Genomic DNA, 16888 nt, shown 5'->3' with positions numbered 1-16888 from the left:
GACTTACTCCCTGGAATATTCTTATTCCTCAATTCTGGATTTCTTGGCTTTCTTTTAAAACCTAACTAAAATCTCATCTCCTGTGAGAAGCTCTACCTGATCTCTCAAATCTGATGATTATTTTCTATTTATCCTCTAAATAGTTTGTTTGTACATAGTTGTTTGCATGTTGCCTTCCTTGTGTCTGGCACATAGTTTTTATTAAGTTGTTTCAGTTGTGTATGACTCTCCATGACCCTACTTGGGGTTTTCTTGGCAAGGATACTGGAGTAGTTTGCCATTTTCTTCTCCAGCTTATTTTACAGATGAGGAAAGTAAGGCAATTGGGGTTAAGTGATTTTCTCAGGGTAATATAACTAGGAAGTATTTGAGGCCAGATTTGAACTCTGGGAGATGAGTCGCACTGTACAACCTAGTTACCTTTGTTGGCACATAGCAGGAACTTAATAAGTATTCATTGCCTGAAATTCTGGAGGTTTCTGGACCTTTTGGTCCTGGAACATCAGGGAGGGCTCAGAATGTCAGTGGAGAAGGTCTGTGGCAACAGGGTGGGAGTCCAATATGCAATCCCAGTGCAGCCTGTGGCAGTGCAACCCCAGCTCCAACTCCTAGGTGGGAGCCATCAGCAAAGCAAAACTCTGTTGATTTATTACATTAGCTCTTACAGCTACAGTGGAGTGGGGACACTCCTAACAGCTTCAGGGCAGAAAAGAGTGATTGTAGTCAGGTCCCTACAAGCATTTCTGAAAACAGCTGCACAAAATCCCTGAAGCTTAGGGACAGTGCACCTTCCATTCTGAAAATAGAGCTCTATTTTAACAAAGAATTAAAAGCCAAACAATAAACTAGGAAAATGAGCAGAAAACAAACAAAAAAAGTTTCTGACCATTGAAAGTTATTGTTTTGACAAGGGAGATCAAAACACACTCAGAAGATGATAACAAAATCAAAGCTCTACATCCAAAACCTTCAAAAAAAGAGAAAAGAATTGGGGTCAAACTATGGAAGAGCTCAAAAGAGATTGTGAAAATCAAGTAAGAGAGATAGAGGAGAAATTAGGAAAAGAATTGAGAGTGATGCAAAAGGAAATTCAAAAATCTAATGAGGAAAGAATGCCTTAAAAAAGCAAAACTGGGCAATTGAGAAGGGGTACAAAAGCTTATTGAGAAAACTAATTCTTTAAAAATGGAATTGAGCAAATGGAAGCTAATGACTTTATGAGAAATCAAGATATAATAAAGCAAAAGCAAAAAAAAGAAAAAAAGAAAAAAAGAAAAAAAATGTGAAATATCTCATTGGAAAAACAACTGACATGGAAATAGATCCAGGAGAGATAATTTAAAAATTATTGGTTTATCTGAAAATTGTAGAGGGCTAGAACTGAGCAGATGCAAGGTAATCTAGCACATGAGGCTAAACACCAATTGGACAATTCTCTATTGCCACATGTTTGGAGGATGAACCTACTTAACTATTTTGTGGGGGCTCAATTGATGGGTATGGACAAAGAAAGGGAAGTGACATGAGTGGGTGGAGTAGGAGGAGAACATTGATTCTTTCTCTTGGCAGTGGAGAGAGAGGAAGGAAGTGTGGAGATTGCTAGATTTAATCCCCTGACCCAACGCAAAAGATCAAGAATAAAGACTTTTAATTATCCTGACTCCAGCTGATTCTAAGAGATCTAGGATCCCAACAGAAAATCATGATTGAAAAAGAGTCTGGACATCATCTTTCCAGAAATTATTAAAGAAAACTGTCCTAATATTCTAAAACCAGAGTGTAAAGTAGAAATTGAAAGAATCCATTGATCACCTCCTGAAAGAGATCCCAAAATGAAAACTCCCAGGAATATTATAGCCATATTCTGGAACTCCCAAGTCAAGGAGAAAATATTGCAAGCATTCAGAAAGAAACAATTCAAGTATATGGAGCTATAGTCAGGATAATAAATATTCATTGTCTCTATAACTAATATTCTGTTACATTTACAATTTGCTTTCTTTTTGGTAAAGTGTTCCTTTCTTTTGACAGTGTTGGGACAAATGCTCTGCTTGGCTTGATAGGAATAATATGAGCTCTGTCCCTCCCTTAAGCTAATCATCTGAAATTTCATTACCATTAAGATTGATTTAGATTTTGATGTTCATTACCTCAATTTTTCTTCAAGTACCTCTCATTTCTAAAGGTTGGAGAATAGAATACTAAATTCCTTCCAAACCCTTCTTTTGTGGAGGACTCACAACTTTCTTTGTAACTCCATTCTGTTAAAAGCTTTGGTTGCATCAGTTGGGGAATGGCTGGACAAACTGGGGTTTATGAATGTAATGGAATACTACTGTGTAATAAGAAATGATAAGTAAGCAAATTTTAGAAAAAGCTGAAAAGTCTTATATGAACCGATACAAAGTAAAATGAGCAGAACCAGGAGAACATTACACACAAAACCTGAACATTGTGTGATGCTCAACTATGAAGAATTAGCTCTTATCAGCAATATAATGATACAAGACAATTACAAAGGACTCATGATGGAAAATGCTATCCACATCCAGAGAAAAAATTGATGGAGTATGAATGCAGACAAAAGCATACTATTTTCACTTACTTTATTTTAAAATACTTTTTCCTATTGCTGTTTTTTTTTTTCATAACATGACTAATATGGAAATGTTTTGCATGACTGCATGTATATAATCTGTTTAGGAAGAAGTGAGGAAGAAAAATTTGGAGTTCAAAATTTTGTAAAAATTCATGTTAAAAATTATCTTTACATACAATTGGAAAAAATGCTATTAAAACAACTCTGTTTAACTATGACTCAATAGAATCACTTGTCCCCTGGTAGTCTCCTTTGCAGTTTCCTTTTATGTGTAGTCTTCTATTGTAAACTTTTTCAGGGTAGAATTTTTTTTCTTATTTGTATCCCCAACACTTAGCACAGTGCCAGATAAATGCAGATCATACAAAGAAATAATGCAACATGTCATGGTAGGCAGCAAAATTTAGTACTACAAATACCTAATGTAATAGTTTGATCCATTTAGATTTTAGCCAAGCTGAAAGTTGTAAGAAAGGAGACAAGAAAAAGTGAAGTCAAGGTCCCTTCTGGTATAAAGTGAGCATTCAACCCTTGAAAGAAATTTTAGAGCTTTGAGTTTCTCATTTATACATGTAAAGACCAGGTCACATATTGCCTGAGAACTTCGGTATTTAGTCACTCATTTTTCACCAACTCAACAGGAGCATGGGAAATGTAACTGGAGGGTCACCCATTTAGGGAGCTGAGCTCTGAACTATAAATAATTGATGAATAAGAGATTGTTTATCCCTTGCTTGGGAGATAACATATCACATAGCATAGGGCTTGTGGGAGCAGATCTAGAGAGGCTTTTGACAATCTCAGGATAAAGTTTTCTGCTATTTCTAAATAATCAGAAAATAATGAAATCTAGCTGATTCTGGGAGATTATATTACAGTTGTTCATCAAAGAATAAGCCCAGGGAATTCAGTAGATTGAGTTATTCAGCACAGATGCCTTACCCAGTAAGATGTCAGTTCAGAAGACAAATATCAAAATATCCAAAAAAGGCATCATGTCCTATGGGGATCTAACCTAGCTTAGCTATCACCAACACTAACTTTGTCAAGGACTCAGAGAGGAAAGACAATAAGTCCTTGAAATTCTGGAATTTAAGTTGATAATCTGCAAGATACCCAGACTGAAAGATTAGTAGAAGAAATCAAAATCATGTAAGACCAAGATGAAGTAACCATAATCTATACTATCCTGTCTGCTCTAAATATTGTACCAAATATTTTTGTGGGCTTATATAAGCTGAGCTCTATCCAAATAGTTAATTCAATTACAAAGAGTAATTTTTAAAAATCCATCTGTTCAATAATGTATAGCACACAAAATATAAGAGAATAATATCAGCATAGTGACATTTTCCAGGACCATTTCCATGTAAATGCCATTGAAAAAAATGAGAGCAAGATAATATATATGAATACCATACTCATGTAATGCTTTCAGATTCAGAGCATATTGTTATTATAACACTTGGAAATTGAATAATAGAAGAATTATATATCCATTATTGACTAGAAAAATGCTAAGCTTCATGAAATTCAAATGATTTATCTTAAATAATAAAGCCAAGTGTAGTTGAGGCAAATTATAGATGTTATAAATGAATCTCCAAATCTAATTTTACCTCAGTTACTTAGATTAAAAACAATTACAGATCAGAATTATTTGAATTTTTAAGGTAGTTACCTTAATAAAAGTCAGATTACTTTATTTGAGAAGATAAGACAAGAGAAAAAGAGGGGAAAATAAACAATTTTGGATGAATATTCAAGAAATGATTTGATATTATGTGATTCTTTCAAATTGGATCAATTTATGAATGACTCTTTAATCTCTAGTGTTGGGTAGTAAGTATATAGATATCTATGTGATATAATTACATCACGTATGTATGTATCCCCATATCACAGGGATAGTCTCATATGTTTTATACATACTCTTCTTGTTATACCATTTGAATTAATATTTTCTCTAAGATGTGATTGAGTATGTAGTTAGCTTTTTTATGAGTACCATACTGGTGGGGACGAATGAGGTAAAATGAGTAGTAGTAAGTCACACCAACCAAATACCTATAAGAAAAAGCCACTATCTCAAAAAGCCATATAAGCTGGGTATAAGCCTCTAATTCTTACTTGTATGTCTTGGACAAGTGATTTAACCTCTTTTGGTCTGTTTCTTTAGTGAGACAACTGTCTCTGGATTGGAGGAGATGACCTCTGAAGGTTTTTTGAACTCAAAATCTAGGATCCTAAGATTTTAAGTAGGCTATAAAGGCAGAAGGCCCAGGTTTCTCCTCTCAACTCCCTGTTCTGATATTGGGGGGGGGGTTGGAGGAAATCTATCCTTTGTACATGAAGCCTGAAATACCATTTCAAAACTTCCCACTCACTTAAATATGACTCCCCATTAAAGTGCAAATACTTTTGAGAGAAAAGATATTTTATATGACTTTTAGTCACTTGCATCTTAGTATAAATGAAGAAACTCAGAGTAGATTTTATAATGGAGAAGAGGAAGAGTGAGATTACGGGGTATTCTAAGGAGAATAGGATATGGAGTCACTTTGGAGGGTGCAAATAGAGGAGATGGGGAAATAGGTATAAAAGAATAATTTTACTTAGTTTATGTTTTTTTTTTCTGCCTTTTTTTCACAATCTTGCCTCCAGCTGGATGAGGTTGGCTGAGATAGTACATTCTTAGAAATGGTTGCTTGAATAGAGTTGTCTGTAGCTGGGTTGTAGCTGGTTTGAATCTGCCTAGACTAGTGAGGGTGATGCAGGTGCGCAGTAGAAGTAAAAGCTTGTGTATTAGAGCTGACCCAGATAGAAATATTAGTAAGCATTGTTATAGTTACAACTTTAGATAGTACTCACAGAACATTTCATTGTCAAAATTAAAACATCTAGTTCATCTCCCTGATTTCTGCAGGTAAAGTACTGAGGCCCTGAAAAAATGACTTGTTTCAGGTCACACACATTGTAAGAGGGAGATGCACTTAGATAGATAAATAGATAGATGTAAAATATAAATCATCTATTTCTAAATGTCCATTTTCCACTATAAAATGTTGCTTCCAGTCAGTTGCCTCCATATTAGTCAATAAGCATTTATTAACTGCTTATTCTATGAAAGACACTGTGCTAAGTACTAAGCTTACAAAGAGGAACCCCAAAAGCCCTGGTCCTCAAAGATATTGCCTTCTGATGGGACAGACTAAGTTTCATTAACTGAAAATACATGGTAAATAAAGATAATCTGACAGGGAAAAGCACTAGTAGTTGGAGAAGATGAGGAAATTCACCTCTAAAGAATGAGTTTTGAGCCAAATCTTAAAGAATGGTAGGACAGTTAAAAGGCAGAGGTAAGAGAAAGAATAATCTAGGCATGGTGATAGCGAAAGGAAACAGAGATGGTGACTTAGAGGCTATAAAAAGGCCCATGTAGTTGGATCATAAGCTTCATGTATTTAGAAGAGGAAGGCTGAAATAAGACTGGAAAGGTAGGAGGGGTCAATTCATGAGAGATTCAAATGACAAAAAACTTTATTATCTGAAATGGTAGGGAGACACCGAAGTGCACTGAAAATAGGAATGACATGGTCAGACGTCTATTTTAGAAAAATAATATTTTTCAGCTGAGTGTGGATCAACTGGTGTGAAGGAGGGCCTTGAAAGCAGAGATTCCAGTTAAAAGCAGTATACAGGCAAGAGATAATGAAGGTCTCAATTTTATGAGTAGAGATTCTCTACTAATCTTCTCTAATCCCCTCAGGATTAATATAAAAGATGTAGTGAAGGTAGAAATGAAATTTGGAGATGAATTAGATATGTGGGATGAGTGAGAACAAGAAGTTGAGAATGATACCCAGTTTGCAAGTCTTCAATGATTAGAAAAATGATGGTGTCCTTAATAGTAATAGGGAAGGACTTAGGGGCAAAATATGAGTCACATTTTAGACATTTTGAGTTTGAGATGCCTGTGTTAGAAATAAGCAATTGTCCGGTAGATGATTAGTAATATAGGAGTGGAATTCAAGGAAGATATTAGGGTTGGAGATAGTCATTAGCAGAGGTATAATAATTGAACTTCCAGAATTATTAAAAGAGATTGTGTAGTGAGAAAAGACAAGATAGGATTCCATAGAACCCTGGAGTATATTGTCTGTCTCATTGTGAAGAAAACTATTTACACATCATATAAATTATTAACTACTCTTAGTAGTTACTACTGAGTTAATAAATAAATAAATAAATTTTAGTCTTATCTGTAATTTCTTAGGCACTGGGAGTTCTTAGTGGGAAACTGTCTAATAAAGCAGTTTGGTACCATAGGTACCAAAAAAATTCAGGAGAGAGTAACCAGGGGGTGTCAAATCCTGAAGAGGAGTTAAGAAGTTTGAATACTTCAAAGGTCATTGGATTTGAGGGGGAAAGGAAAGGATTAGTAAGGTTCTCAGAGAAAGTAGTTTTAGTCAAGTGGTAGAGACAGAAGCCAGAGTCCAAAAGATGGAGAATTGAATGATGGGGTGACAAATGTAGACAGCTTTCACTAGGTCTTTGATCATTGTAAAAGGGAAAAGATTTAACACAAATTAGGTGAACTTTTAAATGGTAATTCATAACACAACAAGCTTCATTTAAGCATTCCTTTAAAAGAAAGGTTTTTTCTACATTTAACATGTTTGAATTTTCATGTAACTTTTCACAAGCTTCTTTCTTGCATAAATAAGAAACAATACTATTATGATTAATCATTTAAAATGAGATATTATAAGTGAACTTAACTGTCTTAATTACATAGTTGAAATAAAAAAAGCAAAAAACCACTACAGTATTATTTCTTTAAATTTGAATTTTCAAAATTGTGGATGAAAAAAAGCATGAGATTCATGAAAAAAAGATATCACCAAGAGAGTTTCTAAATGTAATTTCAGAGGTGAAAAGATCTCAGCTTATAATGGTATATTCATTACCTACTGAAAGAAATGATAATGTTAAAGGGTTCTCAACTGTTTTGGAAAAAATAATCTAGTTAAATATATAGATGATGTAATGTCTTTATTGATTATTAAGATTCACCATACTTTTAGATTCTTGTATCCTTGTCCAAAATTTGTTTGAATGCCAGGATATCTACATACTAGTTTTTTTTTTTTTTTATGTAGCAAAGCAGTAATGACTTTACCACAGAGTTGTTGGTTAAGATTATTTATAAAGCATGACATTATCTATAAAGGTTCCATTTTGACTTCATCTGTGGTAACAACTCATGCTTTTTTCTTCACACAATCCAAATCTCTCTAGTCAGTATCTTTAGTACAATTCTTTTTCAGCTGGGGACTCTAACTGGAGCTCCAAGAAATAGATTTCTTTTTCTTGTTCTAGTTTTATTTTCAATTCACAATTCATCTCCATTTTAAACCATTTTCCACCTCTTTCCCCCTTTCTTCAATTCATGGCTCCTGGCAAGCCCCGTGTCTTTGCTTAACAAGTTTACTATTGTCATTTCAAAAAAATAAGTCAGCAGCATTTATCAGCCTAAGCAACTATGCCTTCAATGTGTTGACAATCTTTTGGAAAAGTTAAAAAGGTTAAAAAGTTCTTCCCTTTTAAGCCTGACATTGCATATTCATTCACATTCACAGCTAGTACCCTTCTCAAGAATCATTATCACCTTCTGATAGAAACATTGCATTTAAATACAAATAAAATAGGAAAACTTACCACAGTTTTAGTTCTCCCATAAATGGTATTTCCATGCTTTTAGTCCCCCCTTTTTACTTATTCTTCCTGTTTTTCTACTTTTTTTCTTTCTGTTTAAAGTTTCCTTGTAGAGTTTAGTATGTCAATAAACATTTTTTAAGTCAGTTATTTAACTTATCACTATTGATTTTGAATCAAGAAAATTTGGATCATGAGGATGCTATTTGGAATATTCTATTCCATCCTCATAAAATACACACTCCAAGTCAATCAATATTTAAAAAGTAAAGTCAGAAAACTAACCTGCGACTGGAAGAAGAAATGTATTTAAAGATAGCTTGGAAAGGAAAGTAGATTATCACTTTGTCAGTTAGCTTCACCACAATTTCTGGACACTGGTAGTGTGGAGAGATAGTTAATAAAGCAACCCCTCCTCTTTCAACTCTTTCAACTTGTTTTCAATAAATGACTATAAGCCCTTTAGTCAGGGACTGTGTCTAATTGGATATTCTACATAATGCCATTGCTATGGGTGCACAATCATTAAAAAAATAATAATAATAATTATGAAAGCCAAATCCTTTTACTTGGCTTAGGAAAGCAGAAAAAAATGGAAATGAAAGGGGGAAGTGTTGAAATATATTTGCTGTCTTGAAAGTAGCTTTTAAAAAATAGTCAAAACAAGTATCTTCTTCATGTACCTTTTCTACATGGAGTAATTAGCACATGTGTATTTAATCCAGAAAATTTTTTTTTTTTTTTGAGGTTGGAGTTAAGTGACTTGCCCAGGGTCACACAGCTAGGGAGTGATAAGTGTCTGAGATCAAATTTGAACTCCAGCCCTCCTGAATTCAAGGTTGGTGCTCTATCCACTGCGCCACCTAGCTGCTCCAAGAAATCAATATAAGCAGGCAACAAAACAAATCCAAGGACAAAAATGATATGAAAGGAACTTCTTAATGTTTAAGGCCCCTTTTAAAAAATGATGAATTCAAGTGACAACGTGGAATACTAAATACAAATTGTAAATACAAAGGGAAGTAGTTGGAAACTTAGATTAGAGAAAGAAAGAAAATTTAAGAATGAAAACTTTCTATGCAAACATTTTGCCTCTCTTCCCCTTCAATGGAAATCTGGGATTTATATAATGATGGATTGCTAAATAATTTTTCATAAGAGTTATTGATTTTGTAGGATACTATAAAGAGTCTGAATTTAGCAGATTTCTATAACTATAATGTAAATCTTTGGACATCTAACAATATAGATTCAAAAAACATATAATCCTGAAACTTAATGAAAGTTCTCTTAAAAATCTATGTGGTTTCCATTGTTAGTTAAAACTAAATCATTCACAACATGTTTTCCTGTCATCAGTGCTCATTGTTTTAAAAATGCTCATCAATTTCTGGATTTATGACCAACAATCTAGAGTTTTAGACATTTTTCCAGTTCCCATTAATTTTTAAAACTCCCTTGAAAGAAGAATTATGCATCAAAAGTAGAGCAATTATAGTTGTTTTCACAGTCCAAGATACTAGGAAGTCTACCCAGAGAACAGTCTTATGAATTAGCTGCATATAATAATAATAATAATAATAATAATAATAATAATAATAATAATAATTATTAATTGTCATCTCTTTTCCTGACAAGTCTCTATGTTCTGGCAATTCAAATCATGGGCTGGTGCATAGAGATCTAAGCAATTTTCCCACTATTGCTGCATTTTCTTTTTTAAAATTTAATAATGGCTTTTTATTTTCAAAATATATACAAAGATAGTTTTCAACATTCACCCCTGAAAAACCTTGGGTTTCAAATTTTTCTCCCTCCTTTCCTCCAACCATCTTTCCCTAGATAGCAAGCAATCCAATATAGGTCAAATATGTGTAATTCTTCCAAACATATTTCCATATTTATCATGCTGCATAAGAAAGATCAGATCAAAAAGGGAAAAACTAGAAAGAAAAATAAATCAAGCAAACAATAATAAAAAGGGTGAAAATACTATGCTGTGATCCACATTCAGTCCCCATAGTCATCTTTCTGGATGCAGATGGCTTTCTCCATCACAAATCTATTGGAACAAGCCTAAATAACCTCATTGTTGAAAAGAGACATGTCCATCATCACATAATCTTGTTGCTGTTATATACAATGTTATTTTGGTTCTACTCACTTCACTTAGTGTGAGATCATGTAAGTCTCTTCAGGCCTCCCTGAAATCATCCTATTGATCGTTTCTTATAGAACGAAAGTATTCATATACCCTAACTTATTCAGCCATTCCCTGAACTGACGGGCATCCACTCAGTTTTCAGTTCCTTGCCACTACAAAAAGGTGCTACAAACAGTTTTGTACATGTGGGTCCTTTCTCCTTTTTATAACCTCTTTGGGATACATACCCAGTAGAAACATTGATGGATCAAAGAGTGTGTACAGTTTGATAGCCCTTTGGACGTAGTTCCCAATTGTTCTCTAGAATGTTTGAATCAGTTCACAACTTAATATGCCAGTTTTCCCACATCCCCTCCAACCTGAAAGGTATGTAGTGGTACCTCAGAGGTATCTTAATTTGCATTTCTTTAACTGATAGTGATTTAGAAGAATTTTTTCATAGGACTGGAAATGGCTTTAATTTCTTCACCTTGGAAATTGTTCATATCTTTTGATCATTTATCAATTGGAGAATGGTTTGAATTCTTATAAATTTTAGTCAATTCTCTATTTATCTTAGAAATGAAGCTTTTATCAGAGTCCTTGGATGTAAAATTCCTCCCCCCCTCCAGTTTTCTGCTTTCCTACTAATCTTGGTTTATAGCTGCAATTTCTACCAACTTTTGGGGCACCTGCCATTATTCCATCATTCAATGACAATATACAGTAGATCTAAACTCTACCTAGCCACTCATAAAGGAGGGAAAATTGAGAAGGGCAGGGCCAGATATTGCTCACTCAGCAACAGAACTATAGAGCTAAGAGAACTTGGGAAAGACACCAACATGTGCAAACCTGGAGAAAAGAAGCATTCTACAACTAGATCCAGTTTATTCCTCTTCCTCATACCAGGACTCATTTGGGGAAAGGACCAAGGCCAGCAGGAAAAAAACAAAAACAAAAACAAAAACAAATTCCTTAATGTGGAGAAGATGGTGACAGGTAAGGTCTATTTCCCAGAGGTAAACTTTCCTTCAAAGAAAAATGCGTCAGAAAGTGAATAATAGGAAAGAAAATGGGAGAAAAAAGGATTAGAACCATCAAATAATTCAGGAGGAAGAAAATTCAGTTCAAGTACCAGAAGAACAAGTAGAAATAACGAATAGAAAAAATAGATTAAAGCAGAAGATAACTATTAACATATTTAAATGCTTCTACGTGTTTCTAAATAAATTGCAAGACAAAGAAAGTGAAACAATAGCTGATAAAATAGAAAAATCTGTGGATTTCCAAGATGGCATGAAATTGCAGGAGAAAGTTTCTGAACAGTTCAAGAGAGAAATCAGAATCTTTTAACAAGTTAAAAGGGAATAAGTGGAATAATTTATGGTTAACACAATAGAAATAATTTCAGAATAGAAAAAAAAAAGCTTGAACCACATTAGCAGGTCTTTCTAAAGAAATAAAACAGAGAAGGACTAATTGGATATTCACATACATAGAAGTAAAGCCCAATCTGGAAGGAGAGAAACAAAAACTAATGTTTTTTTTAAGAAGTGATCCCCGATTTATTTGAATATTTGAGAGATCTTTCAGACAATATTTATCAGTATGATACAACAGAAACAAACAAATTAATTAATAAATATAATAAAAAGACATACACTATTCTTAAAATCAGGAAGGATCATATTCCATTTTTTAAATGTTAGCTGTGTGACCAGAGACTAGTTACTAAATTCTCTCTCTTTCTGTCTCTCCGACTTTCTGTCTGTCTGTCTGTCTGTCTCTCTTTCTCTTTCTCTGCCTCTATTTGTCTATCTCTGTCTAATACATATTTAAGTACCATGTATGGATATATAGGTATATCCCAAAGATATAAAAACTTAAAAAAGAAAAAAGGACATATATGTACAAAAATATTTATTGCAGTTCTTTTATTAATGCCAAAGAATTGAAAACTGATAAAATATCTATTAATTGAGGAATTTCTGAACAAATTGTTGTATATAATTGTGATGGAATACTATTATGCAATAAGATTAATGAACAGGCTGCTGACAGAAAACTGTATTCCTAAGTTCTTGGCAGTCATCTTATATTATTCCTTACTTTATGTCATTTAAAATTATTTTTTTAATTTTTAATTTGTTGTGTTTTCTGGGAAGCCAACAATCCTTAAGTTACCTCTATTATCCTGCTTTATGATCACTATGTTTTGCTCATATAGAGATTGTGAGTTCTTTTAACAACAATACCACTCATTGTTGAAGAGAGCCACGTCCATCAGAATTGATCATCATATAGTATTGTTGCTGAAGTGTATAATGATCTCCTGGTCCTTCTCATTTCACTCAGCATCAGTTCATGTAAGTCTCTCCAGACCTTTCTGAAATCATCCTGTGGGTCATTTCTTACAGAAAAAACCTCATGTTAAAAGAACTCACAATCTTTGGTATATAGATTTTAGTAGTGATATTCTGGATCAAAGACTATATAGGCTTTTAATAGTTCTTTGGACATAGTTCAAAATTGCTCTACAGAATGGTTGAATTAGTACACCACTTCATTAACAGTGTGTTAGTGTATCAATTTTCTCACATTCCATCCAACGTTTTTCATTTTCTTTTTCTATCACATTAACCAATCTGATAAATGTGGGATAATAGTTTAGTCATTTTAATTTATATTTTTCTAATCAACAGTGATTTAAAGAGCATTTTTTCATATGATTGTAGATAGCTTTGATTATTTCATTTGAAAACTGATTTTATATCCTTTGATCATTTATCAATTAAGAAATGGGTCTTGTTTCCATAAATTTGATTTAGTTTTCTATGGTATCTGAGAAATAAAGTCTTTATCAGAGAGACTTGATATTTCCCCGCAGTTATGATTACTAACTATATATATATATATATATATTTCCTTTTCTCTTTACCCTATACATTCTCAAAATTCTTTTGTTTCTGACTTTTACCTCCCCCCAATTTGTCTTTCCTTCTATCAGCCCTCCATCCCCTTCTCTTATCCCCTTCCTTTACTTCTTTCCTGTATGATAACATAGGTTTATATTTCCAACTGAATGTATTATTCCTTCTTTGAAGCAATTCTGTTGAGAGTAAGGCTCATGGATTCCCCATCTTCTCCTCCACTGTGAAAGCTTTTTTGTACTTTTCTTTGTCTCATAATTTACCCCACTCTACCTCTTGCTTTTCTTTTCCCCCAGTACATTTCTTTTTCCCATCTTTTAGTTTTATTTTTTAGATATTATTATAATATCCAACTCATACCCTGCCCCTCTGCCTATGTGTATTTCTTCTAAGTGCTCTAATAATGAGAAAGTTGTAGGAGTTATATGTGTCATTTCCCATATTGGAATGTAAACAGCTTAAACTTATTGAATCATTTGTGATTTCTCTTTCCAGTTTTTCTTTTTATGCTTCTTTGAGTCTTGTATTTGAAACTCACATTTTCTATTCACTTCTTGTCTTTTCATCAGAAATGTTTGAAAATCCTCTATTTCATTGAATATTTACTTCTCTCCTAGAGGATGATACTTAGTTTTGATGGATATGTGTGATTCTTGGTTAAAATCCTAGCCCTTTTGTCCTCCTGAATATCACATTCCAAACCTTTTGATCTTTTAATGTAGAAGCTGTTAAATCTTGTGCTATCTTGACTATTACTCCATAATATTTGAATTGTTTTTTTTTTCTATTTACAATATATTCTCTTTTATCTGGGGGCTGTGCCATTTAAATAAAATAGTCTTGGGAGTTTTCATTTTGGAATATTTCAGGAGATGATTAGTAGATTTTTTTCTATTTCTATTTTACCTTCTGGCTCTAAAATATCAGGACATTTTTCATTAAAATTTTTTTTGAAATATGATGTCTAGGCTCTTTTTTTTAATCATGGTTTTCAGGAAGCCCAATAATTCTTAAATTATCTCTTCTGGATCCATTTTCTAGGTCAGTTGTTTTTCCAATGAGATAGTTCCATTTTCTTCTATTTTTCATTCTTTTGATTTTAATTACTTATTGACGTCTCATGAATTTAGCAGCTTTCATTTGCTCAATTTTGATTTTTAGGGAATATTTTTCTTCGGGGAGCTTTGGTACCTCCTTTTACATTTTGTCCATTCTACTTTTTTTTTTTTAGTAGTTCTTTTCTTCAGTGGATTTTTATATCTTCTTTTCCATTTGGCCAATTTTGCTTCTCAAGCATTATTTTCTTCCTTGGATTTCTGTGCCTCTTTTGTCATTTGGCCTATTTTTAAAGTGTTATTTTCTTCAGCATTTTTGTGCCTCCTTTGCCAATCTGTATATTCTTTTTGCATGATTTTCTTACATAACTCATTTCTTTTATCAATTTCCCTCTACCTTTTTTAGTTGATTTTTAAAATCCTTTTTGATTTGCATAGCTTGAGACTGATTCACATTTTTCTTTGAAAGTTTGGATATAGCAGTTTTGACTTTGTTTTCTTCTTCTGAGTTGTGTTTTAATCTTCCCTGCTACTATAGTAATTTTCTAAAGTTAGGATTTTGCTTATTTTTTTTTTTAGTCTATTAACGTTTAACTCTTTGCTAAAGTGGGACTCTGCTTCTAAAGTGGTGAGGGGCAGTCCCTTAAATTTCAGGTTTTTGTGCAGTTGTTTTTGGAGGTAATTTTAGAGGAAATACAAGTTTTCATTATTCTAAAATGTTATGATCTAGGGAAAGCTGTGCTTATTACTCAACTAGCCAATGCATAGACCATAGGTCTTTGACCAACCAAAAGCACTCTTTTCCACTTTGAAACTAAAACAGAGTCCCAACTCTTTTCTATCTGCAAGCTCTTGTGTGCTAGTGCTCCTGTTTGCCCTAAAACTATAATCTGGAACTTTGACCCAGATCCATTAATCTTATTGCATAATAGTATTCCATCACAATTATATACAACAATTTGTTCAGAAATTCCTCAATTAATAGATATTTTATCAGTTTTCAATTCTTTGGCATTAATAAAAGAACTGCAATAAATATTTTTGTACATATATGTCCTTTTTTCTTTTTTAAGTTTTTATATCTTTGGGATATACCTATATATCCATACATGGTACTTAAATATGTATTAGACAGAGATAGACAAATAGAGGCAGAGAAAGAGAAAGAGAGACAGACAGACAGACAGAAAGTCGGAGAGACAGAAAGAGAGAGAATTTAGTAACTAGTCTCTGGTCACACAGCTAACATTTAAAAAATGGAATATGATCCTTCCTGATTTTAAGAATAGTGTATGTCTTTTTATTATATTTATTAATTAATTTGTTTGTTTCTGTTGTATCATACTGATAAATATTGTCTGAAAGATCTCTCAAATAACTAAAAGGGAAAGAGAGGAAAGAAAAATGAGAGAGAAAAAAAGAAGGGGCAGAGGGAGAGAAATATATAACTAAATAAAGGGAAGAAAAAGTTATAAATTAAGTAAAATTCTAAAACTATGGAAAGGGTTTACAAACAGGAGAAAGGTGAGGGAAAAGAGAACCTATATGAATAGGGATGCCTTAAAAGAGATTAAGTCAAAATACCTGCAAAGAAAAAAATGTTAAAAAGAGAATCCATATAATAATTGCAAAACAGAAAAAATAATAAGAAACAAATGGAGAAAATAATAAAACTACATTTCATAACTTTAAATGGGAATGTATTGAACAATTCAATAAAATCAAGGAAAATAACAAACTGTGTAAGAAAACACCCCCTCACAATCTGTTGTTTGTGAGAAACAAATCTAAAAAGCAAAGACATACATGGAATATAAAGGAGATAGAATAAAATTTGTGGATCCGTTAGTTGAGAAAAGCATCACTTAAGCCATGTTCTAAAATAAAACAAAAACAAACATTTTAATATAAATAGAAATAAACAAGGAAATACATTATGTTGAACAGAACCATAGACAATAAGACAATAGCATTATTAAACATATACTATAAATTCCATAGTGCTTAAATTAATAAAGAAAAATTTAACTGAATTATAAGATATAGATAATAATATGAAAAAAAGTAGGAGACAATGTATTCCTCAGATTTACTTGAGGAAGTCAGAAACCTACATGGAGATTTAACATCAAATCTCAAATAACAAACAATTAGTAACACAAATAACACATTATTTTTTAAATTAATTTTATAATTATAACTTTTTTTGACAGTACATATGCATAGATAATTTTTTACAACATTATCCCTTGTACTCCCTTCTGTTCTGAATTTTTCCCCTCTTTCCCTCCACCCCCTCCCCTAGATGGCAGGCATTCCCATACATATTAAATATGTTATAGTATATCCTAGGTACAATATATATGTGCAGAACCGAAATTTGTTGTTGTTGCAAAGAAAGAATTGTATTCGGAAGGTAAAAAATAATCTGCGGAAGAAA

The sequence above is a fragment of the Sminthopsis crassicaudata genome, chromosome 4 (genome assembly GCF_048593235.1).
Source record: "Sminthopsis crassicaudata isolate SCR6 chromosome 4, ASM4859323v1, whole genome shotgun sequence".
In the NCBI taxonomy this organism is placed as follows: Eukaryota; Metazoa; Chordata; class Mammalia; order Dasyuromorphia; family Dasyuridae; genus Sminthopsis; species Sminthopsis crassicaudata.
The sequence above is the reverse complement of the archived record's forward strand: the minus strand, read 5'-3'. Positions refer to the sequence as shown.